Genomic DNA, 13,929 nt, shown 5'->3' with positions numbered 1-13,929 from the left:
TGGAAGGACATTGGAGGAAAGAATAGAGGCTATTGGGTGGAAGTTACCTAGGAAATATTCCGATTTGTCGAAGACACTGTGGGCATAGAAAATCGATCGCTCTTTGCATTTGGTGTCAGGGATTTTTGATGAAATCGACGAGAGATTTCGACGAGGCTGGTACATTATGCAGTTGACGCGATTTTAGGGGGGGTTTAAGTCATCACTTTGCTGGTTTTTAATTTGTTTAGGAAATAGGGGATGTCGAATTGCGTAAGTTTTTCCTGTTCGCGCGGTAGCTTCGACGTCGTGTATTTTTCAAAGGAGTTCGTAAGACTCAAAGTGATGACTTAAACCCCCCCTAATTTCACGTGGACTACAACATATCCAAATCTCATTAAAATCGGCGATGTTCTGTGCAAGCAGTGAGTGATTTGTCGTGGAATGACTCGTAGGAATTATAGAAGATTTTGAAAACGAAATGATGTATAGCACTCTTAAAACTTATGAAAGTTTTGAATTACTGGGGTATAAGGAAAGGGAAGGCGTACAAGGTTCCATAATGATGAAGGGAGAAATTGTTCGTAGAAGTTAGAAGAATATGGGGGAGGAGAGGGCGATATTTCATAGAATAAATTTCTGAGAGTTAATGAAGAAATTTCTGCGAAGAAGATTCAAGAATATGAAAGGGACAGAGGACACGTAATACTTCCTGGCATAAATTACCGAGGGGCATCGTAACGTAATCCTTCATGAAACGTAACGTAATCCTTCATGAAACATAACTCATAACTACGTAAGATGATATCCCAAGTGAAAATTAGAGCACGCAGAACCGTGCATTTTGTATCTCGCACAGTAATTATTAAAGGACGGGACTTCAACTGGGATTTTAAGAAACTGTAACAACTGGTAAAAAATTTCTGAGTCGAAATTGGAGAACGAAAGAACGGCTTGGGCTGTCGATAGAAAATAAACTGTAGAGACACAAACATAGTGTCCAAATACACTTCTGCGATAAATTAGCTGCAACTTGTTGAAACTTTCGAGCAGTCCATCGTAGGCAATCCTCTCATCAGGGAACTGATCCTCACTTTCATCAATAATTGAAGAGTCCTCGTAGAAAACACTGTAGGTGCCAAAATTAAAAAAATAATTTTTTCTGGAAATGTTCTACGTGCCAATGGTAATACTATACACGTAGAATTTGATTTTTGGCATTTACAGTGGTGTCCACAAGGACTCTTCAATTAATTATTAAATGGTACTATTATCGCACCCCCTGGCGAATATTGGCCGGCATTGATGAAACATGAAATCGCAGTAAATCAGATCATATCGGTAATCGGAGCAATTATCGTCTTAATGGATCGATCTGTGACCGAGTGACGATGATATTCACGTTCTGGCATCGCATTCGGCACTGTACCTTGCCAATTACAATGCTCAATGTGGAGATGAGGATTCCGTGGAATTGTAAAAGTAACATACATATGTACATCGAAACTAATATTTGAAAACTGAAATTAATAAGGGAACTAAGGGTCTAGGAGAAAATCTGACTGCTCCACGCGATGCAGCAGACATTTTTCCTTCGGAAAGCATCAACAGAAGTGGTAAGTCACGCTTTGTTTTCAATACAGAGGCGAAACAGTTTGGCAAAACGTGCGGCGCCGACAGTGGTAGTCACGCGCGTTAAGCGATTGTGTTACGCTGAGCGGCAGTGAATCGCAGTGTCGACGGCGCACGTTTTGCTAAACTGTTTCGCTTCTGTATTGAAAACAAAACGTGACTTACCACTTCTGTTGATGCTTTCCGAAGGAAAAATGTCTGCTGCATCGCGTGGAGTAGTCAGATTTTCTCCCACACCCTTCATTTTCAAAATAACACGAAAAATATCTTCAAAAGTGATGGCGACAAATGGTTTGCGGATACGTTTTCTATAAAAAACGACTATTGAATGTGACAAGTCCGAAAAAAGTCAAATTTTGTCAACTGTGTAATTAATAATCCACTCGTTTATTTGCCAATAAACAGATATTCTTCGTCCTCCATAAATTTCAAACTCCAAGCCACTTTAACCCTCGATAATCTTACATAATACAAGATCATTATATATCATAGTTTTTCGCGCAGTAAAGCCAAGTTCCCAAGAACCCTGAACTCGTCGAAAGCTCGAAGGGACATTGCTCTATAAACTGGAAGACTCGCAAGGGGACTGAGAACGTTTCCCTTTTTCCTTTTCTTCTCCGGCTTTCCTGTTTCATTAAAGCAACTCCGTTGTAAAAATTAATTACAATGCTGCACTGATTTCTCGCGACTGAAAGCACGCTGTTTATAATGTACCTCAAGAGTCCCCTATTATTGCGCTGGGATTGCACGTAACGAAAATATAATGGACGAAGGACACAGCGACGCGCCCAGGGAAATAAATTTTTCAATTTACCCAGCCGTGCTGTTCATTTTGCTGTTTTTTAATTAACAGATAATGCGTCGAGCGTGTTTCAGGGCGAAAATGAAGGGAACGTCCCTCAGTGGCGGGGACATAAATCCTGTTATCCGAGAGGGACGATTGATTCATTGTCCTGCAACGATCGATACCGCGGATTCTGCTGGGTCCCTTGAAAAAAAAAAAAACGGAATAAATAGCGACTTGCCGTTGTTCTTGGTACGATTTTCTACATTTTTATTCCGAAGGAACTTATGGGATTTCCCGTTGAAGAAAGGGTGATAAATGAATGAAGATTCTACTGTGGTTATTGTTTGCAGAGAAAAGAATCCTTCCCTCCTTCATTTTTCCTCTTCCAACTCCTTTAATAATTCAGCTAAGAATTTTTCTTAAGTAATTTCAAGCCTTAAGGGTAATGAAAACCTCGTAATTTGGTGAACGGAAAGTTGTAAGGAGCTTCGAGGGTTCGTAAGTGCTATTTTTGAGGACACTAGTGATATTTTTGCTGCTAAAATAGTGGGGAGATGATATTGTACTGTAAAATGTGATCACTGATGCAGAATTTTACTTTGGTGTGAGAATGACTCGCTGAGTAGTTATTCGTATCTAAATTTGTATTTAATATTCGCAGGGGTTGGTCCAACCGATAATAATTAGATATATCTACAGATGATATTTAAATAATTGTGAGTTATTTATGAAAATTCCGACTGGCAGTAATCTTACGGAGATAAAACAGGAAACTGTGCACAACTTGTGCTCATCGATCGCAGTTTTCTGGCTGAATTTACCATCTGGAGATATTATTTATTTATCAGCTACGGATTAGTAAGAATGACGTGTTTGAAATTCTCAATTGATTTTCGGAGAATATAATGCCCGAAGTATTTCATCCCCTTTCCATTTGTTTCTTCTTAAGAAAATAATCTGTGCTATTAAATAACTAATGTTCGCAAACTTCGGTAGGTCTTCGTGATTATAGAAACCACTACAGTAGTAATATTAATATAATTATAAATTTGAAAATATTTTTTCACAGTATATTTAGCATTCAGGGCAGAAAAGGATATAAATTATTCCCTTCGCTTCAGGGTTTCAACAGCGTAACAGGTGAAAAAAAGGCACGACTTCAATCAGTCCACAGAATCTACATTGTTCCTGAATATATTGTTCGATTTCTTTTTGCCTGACGAATATAATATAATAGTATTGATTTTTCAACCCATAGAAATAATCAAAAATAAAAAGCCACCCCTATAAATTTAGATGGGGTGTTAGTGGACTTTCCTTTTTTATACACTTTTTCGTAACGCAAATTGAACTGAATAAAATTCTTTGAGGCGTTGCCAGAAAAGTCCATTGAATTGCAAAATGGGTGGAATTTCATATAGAGAGACAAAATTTATTTTCTGTGAAAATTGGAGCCTTCCCTATTCGAAAATGAAAATCTCTTTTCAAGGGGAAAGTAATGCTTCGTAGAGTGAAAAATTTATTGCAGCACATAAAGGTTAAAGGTTTGTGTATAATTGCAAGTGTAGTTAACGTAAACATTAAAACCCTGTGCATCGATACTTGACTTTATAATTAAATATTCTAGGTTTCCGTTTCAACTCAGTGGGAAGTCACGTTTGATGCCATCAACAGTTCGAAAGCCACTATTTACAGCGTTTCCTTCAGTCGAAAATTCATCGAACCAAAAAACTCAGAGGCAGAAACTTTCTATTTTTTTACCCCGCGATAACATGGAGAAATAAATAAAAAACGATGAATTGAAAAAACGCTGAGCTCTCGCCATTCGACGATTATTCGTCTGCCAAACAGTTTTTATCAAATTTGTTTCTGAATGTATTTTGTTCTGCAATGAATACAATAACGCCCCTATTATATGCGCGTTCAGATAAAATAGCACACGAGTATTGGAAAGGAAATTCTAATAAAACAAGATAATATATCATTTGAATAATCATTATAAATAATACCCGAGCCTTTCTATTTCCAAGTGAAATGAAAAGAGGGTTAACGAGGTATCTGAATAGGAGCATCGTGCACAGACTATAATAGGAATCTTGAACGGAAAATGAAGCTTCAGGGAGTACATTAAAGTCGAAAGAAAGTGATTTAAAATGTATGCCAAAGTTAGCTGGAATGTTACTTTTGAAATGAAAGATTCAAAGTACGAAAGTGATCCTTTAGAAAACGAATTTTAAAGGAATGTTCGTCCCTTCAGGAGTTCGACGCAGCAATTACTCGTAAGTGTCTCGCGTTCAATTTCTTCTAGCAGTAGCAGTCACCCAGCAACTTACGAAAAAGTCGAGGAGCTTGTTTACGTGCTAGGCAACGAAATACTGGGTTTGATAATCAGAGAAATATTTAGAAAGAATTCCGTGTTCACGTGTAATTATAAACCAGACTCTGTATGGCACTGTGGCGTCCCGGCCCCACCACGGTATCGCGACTTAGGGCGGTATTCTCAGTCGCTACTTATTCTTAAGCAAATGCTTAAGCATGCAGCATCCATCTATTAACCTAGTAGCTAGTAAAGGATGTCGAATGCTTAAGCATTTGCTTAAGAATAAGTAGCGACTGAGAATACTGCGCTTAGTGTCGGTGAGCGCCACCAGAGGTCTAATCTTCTCGCTAGTCCTAGTTCCCACTCTCATTCATATATATACAAGTTCCAAATTATGTCCTTTTGTGTCCCCGTGTGCGTCTAGGGCAGGGACCGTCAGCTATAGTCCTACTGATGAGAGTCTGGCTGGCGGTCCCAAAATGAAACGGACCCACCCCTCTTTCTTTTCCTCCTCGATCTTTCGAGGTTAGGAGGTATTTCATTGCGGCGTAACCGGACGCCCGGTTTTAGGGTTTAAGTTACGTTGGAGGGCAACGGGGCAAGAACAAGTAAACTCACTCCCTCCCTCCTCCCTTCTCGTCCAGAACGTGTTCCGGCAATTCTGGACGTGACAGCACAAATTAATGAATTAAACGTTTAATTTTGATGAACATTTCTACTGAACTAGGCGAGGAGAAACAAATTCAATTCTGAAATAATTATAAACACAACTATTTTAAAGTGTAAAGAAATATTCTATGCAAATATAAAATAGGATGGTTCTTAAAAATGATGATTCAGTGTGGTGAGAAGAATAACAGAATTCTAAGAATAATTGCCTGTATTCTGCAGGATATTAATTGCATGCTGAAGATTATTAATAATGGTAGCACACAGGCAGCGTATGCTACAATTCTGAAGAAGAGAGTTTAGCTTGAATCTTATGCAGACGTAATTAATCACAATTTTCTATAATCCTTTTATATTATCATCATGAAGATCTTTTACAGTGAAAATCGTCTAAAGTTGATTCGTGACACATTTTCCACTGCTAAGAAATCGCAGAGACTGCTTACACTATACCCAAACTCAATTCACTCGTTTGAATTTCGCGGGGAAAGAGTTACCTACGCGCATGCACTCGTAGTGCAGCCATAGACGAGGTATAGGATAGACCTACCACCTTATGGACGTTCGAGTCGCCACCCAACTGTATTACCGACCCATAATTTGAGGTGCGAATGTAGTGGCATCTGCTCATGAACAGCGTCCAACTCAGGAACTACTCTGAAGGTGTCGGGTGCTTTTATACGTGTGACTTGTTTAGAGTGAGAGTTCGACATAGAGGGCAGGCTTTTGCTACGCTATGCTTTGGCTCGGTGCGTCGACGACTCACGCGGATTTCTCTCCGAAAATCCATTTCGGGGATCAAGACACTGTGGCCCTCAAAAATGGTATTCCTTCAAAGCTGATCACCTTCATCTTCTCCTTTCCTCGTACCAACGAAATACTAATCTCCATAGTAGGAAAAATCACCTTCGACGTCTCCCTTCCTAATATTACCAAACTTTCATAGTAATTCCAATTTCTGCTCACCCTAAACTCTCCTCTTCCTCATATTAACGAACCTTCGTGAAAGCAGCAACCGTTGAACACCTCCGATTTCTTCCTTCCTCGTATTAACAAATCACCGCGGAAGCAACAATCGCTCATCACCTTCGGCTTCGCTGTTCGTTAGAATAAAAAATCGTAGTAGCAATCACTGATCACCATGGGCACCACCGCTCGTCATACGATTCTCCCTATTCTGCGCTGGCACAATAGGGCCTCTCGTCTCATTGTTGATTACATATTCACGCGAGTAGCCTTGCCGTCCGTCGAAAATCGGATTTCTTTCCTCGATCACGGCATTTCATCTGCTCTGATACGTACCATTGCTCCTCCTGGCAAATAAGAGGCGGCAGGGAAATTGAATTACGACGCGAGGCTTTCAGCAGCATAAACAAACTCGATTTATCATCCCCCTGCCCTCGGATCCTGGTCCTCCTGGCGATGCGAGCGTCTGGCTGTGCATGCGAAAGGAAACTGCGGATCGTGGAAAAGCGTGGAAAACTGGAAGGAAGAGGGATGGGATAACACATAACCCTGGGTATTCGCTGGGCGAGATATAGTCTGGAAATCGTTTCAAGAATCATAATGAACTGTAGCCCGTCTCGAGGGTGTTCCTAAGCGAAGCTAAATGGAGACTAGATGAATATGAGGACCTGCTGCCTAAAGTCGGCTTCGAGGAGCTGCTGGTCGCATTGATTCTGCAAAAATTCTTGTTTCAACGTGGTGGAGGGTGACTAACTTCCCTCAGTCTTCAGTTGGTCGAGGGAGAAACTTCGTCTAAATTTAAATTTGAGCGATTTGGGTTCCTATAGACTTTAATTCATTTATTGATTAGCTGCTTTTAGTTTTGAACAGAGAGATTAACTTCCTGGAGTCTTCAAGTTGATTCAGTGATCAGCCTAATAATAATGTAATTCTAATTTCTGCTTACCAGCTAATTTCTGAACGTTATATTTGTCCCCATGCTGCAAGGCCTCCCCTTCTTCAGTAACTATCTTCTTCTTCGTGTATTGATGAAAACTAATAACCACAGTTTCCACAAATTCAGATTTAACCCTCGGTTGCCACACCTAATTTTTCAAACGTAGATGTCACATTGGGTCAATTTGACCCAGCCGATTTTCAATCAGTTGTTATTTAACAACTGTTTGTTAAATTAAATCGCAAAAATTCTGAGGTAGGGTTTGAACATTGTAGAATACATGCCGATCGTTGAAAGTTGACATTTAAAGTATCATCATGCTTAAACAATTTTTTGAAGGACCAAGAGTTCCGACAAAAAGTTTGTGTTTGCTTAAAAAATCATAACTTCTTTAATTTTTAATATTTTTAGCTAAAAATTTACAGTTATACTCTTGAGATATGCTGCTTTGATGAGAAAAATAGTCCTATATCGGAGCTTTCAAAAAATGTATTTATTCGGCATACCGAACGGTGGCATCACTCGGATTGAGAAACTCACGCCACATTCTTTTAGATTCCCTTAGCGCACCCTTGAAGACCGTTAAAGTAGAATTAGGAAACTGTTCTCAAACGGTTCTCCTGATGAAAACAAAAAAACGCGAGTATGCAAGGCAGCAGGGATCGAGAAAAGTGAAGGACGAGGAAAATAATGGAAGGGAAGTGCTACCTTAAAGCAATGAATCGTTGGAGGCTGAGGGGTGGATAGGGAGGATGGAAAACTGATGGAGTAGGTGGAAGATTGAGGATTCGATAGCCTCGCAAGAGGCGGATATAAAACTCTCCCTCTACACAGCGTATCCGATGCATTCGCTGCAATATCGCCTTTCATCCCTTTTCCTCCCCGCGTCCTTACCCTTAACGACCAACTGTAAACCGTGGGACAGAAGCGGAGGAAAGGGGACGTTCGTCTAAATCAGTGGAGACTCGGATTCGTTCGCGGTGATTCCGTATCACCGTAAACCCTATCGCCGTTACGCGGTCCTTTCGTTTTTCTTCATACCTGAACTGGTTCCAGCATAATCCCCGCAGTTACTTATCGCTCCTCGCGAGAATCTTCGGAGTGCTTCGCCGCCCGGGAAATACCACTTCTTCGGCGGGGAACAGGGATAGTTGTAGAGAAAAATTATAGCGATGAAACTTCCCGCAAAGTCACATAAGTGAGAGTAGAATCGTGGATGGTAGAATTCTGAGGCTGTGGAGGGAGTGCTTCAAACTTGAAAGTTCGATTGCACTTTAGATCGGTGAAAGAAGGGAATAATTGGGGACCTTGCAGACAGAGGGGTGCAGCTCTATCTTTACCAACTTGGTGTAAATTAGAAAAAAAAGTGTTTATAAAATTATTGCTTTGAGTTAACCCTCAAACACCACACTATATTTTCCTAACGCTTCCACCACACTGGGTCCACGCGACCCAGAATTTTCTTTCCTCTCTATATATCAGGATTTATTGCACCGATTTAAACATTTTTTTTTCAATTCGTCAGACAATAAGAAAATGGAATATATCGGAACAATTTTATGATGCTCAAGATATTTTGAAAAAAAAGACGTTCGTGTTCTGAAAGTTCCGTTTCTTATTCTTTTAATCTTCTTCTTCAGGTAAATTAGGGGTCTCATGGAGCTGAATCCGTAGTAGGGGTCCTGAAGTTTTTCCCCCCATCACAACAGCTCCCCACCATTTACCGTTTATTAGTGGCCACGAAACTTCCAAATGGCCTGGGTCTCGGTTAACATTGGAAATAGAACACTAATTGAAAAATATATATTTCCACACAATAATTAGTGGTTATTGAGTTGATAAGTTTCTATTTCTATTTTGGCGAATTTTTCAAAATCTGCAATAAGCCAACCCTGGAGTTGCACCCCTCTCGCCGCAAGGTCCTCGATTTAAAATTGGCTTCGAACATTCGAAAACCCCGAAGTTCTAAAACGGCGTTGGCGAAGATAGGGGTAGAGTCTGTAGCTGGTTAAAGGGTGAAAAATGAGCGTCGAATGCTTTCCTCTGTCACCCTTGGGAACGTTTCCAATTTTCGTAACTGACAGGGCTTACAGGTTTCGGCGAATTTGACTGCTTTTGTAGCAGCTTTTAGAAGTCTCCAGTGGAGCTGCGCCCGCGGGAAGGGGTTCGAAAAAGTTTCTCTGTTAAAGGAAACGGGAGCTCCTTTATTGCTGGGAATAAGCACCAGACAACTGTTCTCTCGCTTGAAATGCCTTCGATTTTCCCTCGGTTCAGGAACTTCGATAATTTCCAATTCGCTTCAATCCATGCCACAGAATTTTAGAAATCCTCGGAATCCTGTAGCTAAATTGCTTTCCAAGAACATTTTCAGCAACGGTCCGGGGAATATTGCCGGGATAAAAATTCCCTAAGAACTAAACGACCGCTTGATAGTTTATCCCCGCGATAGCGTTTCATCATCCCCTCCACTGTCTCCCCTCTTCTTCTCACAGATGCTCAGCTTTTACACAATTCACGACCCGACACGCAAATTTCTAATGCAATCATCCGCAGACCCGAGGCAACGAAAATAATCTATCCCGCATTGGTCTATCTTCCCAGTTTAAATCACTATGCCACTTTTAGTTGACTGAAACTGTGCCCAGGATACTTGCGATATGAAGATGAAGATTCTGCGACGCAGGGGTCTGGAATTTAAGGAAACTTATTCGCAAACGGTGTAAAACACTCGCGGAACGCTCGGGGGACAGCTCTGGATTGATTTCTCTGCGACAAACTATCCATTGAAAAAGCCAGACCAGGTAGAACAAAAGGCTGCGGTTGCAGGCTGCTAAAAATAGTCGTCAGCTGACATTTTTGTGCGGCGTTCGAGGCACACGCTTTAAGCATCGCACGTCATAGCATCTACAGCGCAAGGTCTTCGTAGAAGGAGTGGTTTTGCATGCGCTTAATCAGTGGGTGAAATCAACCCTCTCCCTTTTCGCCAAGGTCACACAATTCAGCCACCGTGGCTCCGTGAATGGGCTCCTTCCTTAAACGTTGCAAGTTTTCGATGGTCGATATCGACCCACCCGACTTACCTCTCTTAACTTCAATGCCGTTCGATCGAGACTGTACTTTGGGGAGGAGGAAGCGCGATGTAGAATGATAGCTGGCACGAGGAACAGTAGCTACTGGTTCAGGTGGACGCAACATGAAACGAAGTCTGACATTTACTATCAAGTTTACTTAGTGCCCAAAATTTTCATAGCAATGTGATTCATAAAAGGACTCGTATGCCACTTATTTTGGCTAAGACAGTCAGCTATGCACAGCACTTCGTTTGGTATGAATAACTCCATTAACAGGAGCTGTAAATTAGCGAACATGGCGATTTTTTTAGTGGTTTAGTGGTCACGCCTATGCCCCTGAAACTTTAAATGCGTTTTTCTCGAATATCTTTTGCTCTTCATTTGTTCCTGATTGCGAGCGAATTGAGGTTCAAATCGACTTGGAAAAAATTACAGAATGCGTGGAACATGTGTCGTTTCGGCGCAAACCTCTGATATGGTCTGTAAAAATTCGAGATTTTCATAAAAAAATTAAGAAGTCACCGTCATTGTTTGTGTGCTACCAAAATCCGGTGACTTCTTAATTTTTTTATGAGAATCTCGAATTTTTACAGACCATATCAGAGGTTTGCGCCGAAACGACACATGTTCTACGCATCCTGTAATTTTTCCCAAGTCGATTTGAACCTCAATTCGCTCGCAATCAGGAAAAATGAAGAGAAGAAAATATTCGAGAAAAACGCATTTAAAGTTTCTGGGCAAAGGCGACGCTATAGGTTGCCGCTTGACGTTTTTATCCGCCAAATCTACAATTTTGCAAATTTTACTATAAACCAAGCAGCATTGTATTCAGAAAAGATAGTACTTTCGGAAAATGCAATAAGAAAAACTCGTTAAGAAGCTTTTTCGACTGTCAGGCACCTCTCAACCCTCAGCATAGATTGCATTAGGTATACCAGCCTGTAGCGTCTTCAAGGTTGCACAGCTCAGGGTAGTTCACACCCCTAACCACTCGAAGTTCCATCCCCAAACGATTCCCTCGAATTTCCAATTCCAAGGAGTCGTCACATCGCGGCTTCCCGAAGTGCACCGGCACGCGCAACGACGAGTAAGCTTTCTAATTGCGAGTCGACAAACCAACGATCGCTTTATAAACGATCCGGCAACAAAACGCGCTTAATTGTGACGAGAATCCAGCGGGGATTGAGTGGAAGTTATTACTAGTCTGAGCACGACTGCCTCTCTGAATAAACATTAAATTACACCGCGTTGGCTTTGGCGGGCGAAGGAAGTACGGGGCAATGGGGAGTCCTTAAGCCGAGGGAGAGCCTCCTCGGAATCTCTTGTAAAGTTGCACCAGCCCGCTGACAATGCCTGTGTAATTACGGGGTCCTGCGATGTATGCAGTTTTCGCGATGGCAATCCTATTAGCCCGTAACCGTGAATGTGATTAAGTTCCCAGTGGCCTGATGAGAAACAGTCAACTGGCTTGTTTGTTGCCGCGGATCAACCTAATTCCCTTTGTGCGCCAACGAGGCTCCTGTGAGTGGCTAATTTTTTCTCTCCCCGCGATGGGGGATGAAATCCTCCGCGAATATAAATTACAGGCTACGGTTTCTGCCGCTCTCTCGATCGCTCCCGCGTCTCAGACAGGTGGAGGGGAATTAGTCTGCTCCGACGAGCTCGATGTCTCATAGAACATTGATCCCCCGCAGTGGAGTTTATTGGTGACCCATATTTGGCATTTAATTGACCGGGGAGTTTGGTGTTTAGGTTCGGAATGATTTCTGGTTTCAGATGACGGGGGCCAATGATTGATCTGCGAGCAGATTGGACGATTCTTTTGGATATTCTTGAGAATGATAATTAGAATGGTAATAATGATTCTGAGCAGAAGGAGGTTTGTTTTTCTGGATATAAGTGTATTCAAATTTCTGAGCTTTCGTGGGGATTTATGTATATGCAGGGGAAGGTGTTGTACCTTCGACCAGTTTGAAGCTTTCGAATTTTCTCCGCCTCAGTTTTAGTCAAAAGAATTCGGAAATGGGATCATATAAATTTGCAAGGCTTTTACTAACATATAGGTGTTGTACCTTTGACCAGCAGGTGTATGATGATACATAATAAAAAGAAGTAGGCTTAAGTGAATACAAATGTTTATTATAATATTACAGTAATATGTTACAGTAACTTATAGATTATAAAATTGATGCTATATTATGGAACGATAAATTAGTTTGTAAATTTATATTTCTCTAGCATAAAACTATAAATTTCTTCTCTCCAGAAGCAGGTTCCTCTGGTGCATTTGATGATGCCATGCCACCAATTTGTCTCTTCCCTTTCTGGGCTAAAATTTTGTGGAGGTACATGATCTGTTTCGATGCCTGTTTCATCACAGTTCCAAATTGTTAGTTGCATCAAACGTATATAGAAACAGTTTTCAGGTTGAAAGCTGTTGCTCTCCCAAAGAAAAATAAAATCCAAAATAAAAACAAGAAATGTGAAATTATATATTGTTCTACAGCTACAGGATTATTGAATTCCTGACGTTTCCCCGATTAAAAAGCACCGAATTTCATATATGTAAATTTGACTATTTTTAACGAACTGAACATTTCACTATGCAAACAATTTTCCTCCCTTTATTTCGTTAGGTATAACTCGAGTTATGTTCAATTCTTCATCCACGCTAGATGGTTGTACCCTTGACTTGTCAAAGGAACAATGGTGGTCAAAGTTACAACACATTGACTCGATTAAGCACATGGCAAACTATAATTTTTAGGTCAGACCGACCGACTTCAAACCTTGCATGCTTCTGTGCCACAGTCTTTTCTACAGCTTAGTATAACAAAACTTAAAAAATATAAACTTGTTAAAATTTTATGAGGTCGCGAAGAAACGAAAGAATACTTACTTTATCCTTACGAAATTGAATAATATTTTTCTGTGGTCACATAAACTGCGCTGCCCTTACAGCAAGCCATTAAATTACAAATCTGATGGCTAACAAGTGCTCTAAAATTTATTATTTTCGCATACATTTAACAGATGGCTCCGTAACATTTGGTGGTCGAAGGCACAGCTGGTCAAAGCAGCAACACCTTCCCCTAATGTTTTCGGAAAATTAAGAAAACTTCGGCAACCTGCAATTCCCTCAAATGCCACGTATTACACTGTCCAGACTCTCGTGTCCTTCGATACTTTTTCCATTTTCTCTGCCTGAGTTCTCGGAAACGATAACACCGAACAAAGCTGCAAAATTAAAGGAAAAGAACACACTCGATTGCACCTTATCGAAGTCCTCAGGCTTTACATCATTCCTTCCATCTCAGATTGCTCGTGAAACATTCAATTTTCCTTCCATCTACCTCGAAAGACCTTTTATTAGCTACCTTCTTACAGCGAGCCCCGTTTGCGTTACACCATCACGAACCCCTGACGCTCCGAATCGCGAATTTATTCCCTCGGCGAATATTTCAATCCCTGCCAGGAACTGCTAACTACAGAACTCGCAGGAATTAACCCTCCCCTATAAACCCTACCCTTAAAATCAGCCAACAATAGCTACCACCCCCAAAGAGAG

Source organism: Andrena cerasifolii, chromosome 13 (genome assembly GCF_050908995.1).
Source record: "Andrena cerasifolii isolate SP2316 chromosome 13, iyAndCera1_principal, whole genome shotgun sequence".
In the NCBI taxonomy this organism is placed as follows: domain Eukaryota; kingdom Metazoa; phylum Arthropoda; class Insecta; order Hymenoptera; family Andrenidae; genus Andrena; species Andrena cerasifolii.
The sequence above is the reverse complement of the archived record's forward strand: the minus strand, read 5'-3'. Positions refer to the sequence as shown.